A 447-nucleotide genomic window follows, 5' to 3' on the forward strand; every position below is an offset into this window, starting at 1 on the left:
GTAACAGCCGCTTGTACTCGACTATACGCGAAAGAGGTGGAGCTTTCGCCGCACCACTCAAAGATAGCTGACGGCAGGAAGGGATCATTCTTGATCCCTACTTTCATCTTTGTGTTGGAAGAATCCAGGCTCTGTCTGCTACACTTGCCCAAGCAACATGGAGACAATGGAGCTCGAGATTGGAGACAGAGAGTTGGCAATGTTCGTGGGGATCTCTGACTGCCCCAATCGCCTACCGCTCCAGCCCTCCTTTTTGTTTTGGAGGATTGCAGCAGGTCAAACCAGGTCAAACTCGGCAGGGGAATGTGCGGATTCCTCCGTCACCTCCGCCTTTCTGCGAGGTGACCCCCCATATTGTGATCCATATTCACTGACACAAAGTTCAGGCTAGCTTCCGGAGTTCTTGCCTGGGAGGCAGTCAAAAGTGGTGATATCTCGCGTCTTCGC

This window comes from Eimeria mitis, genomic scaffold, assembly GCF_000499745.2.
Source record: "Eimeria mitis Houghton genomic scaffold, Emh_scaff3499, whole genome shotgun sequence".
Taxonomy (NCBI): domain Eukaryota; phylum Apicomplexa; class Conoidasida; order Eucoccidiorida; family Eimeriidae; genus Eimeria; species Eimeria mitis.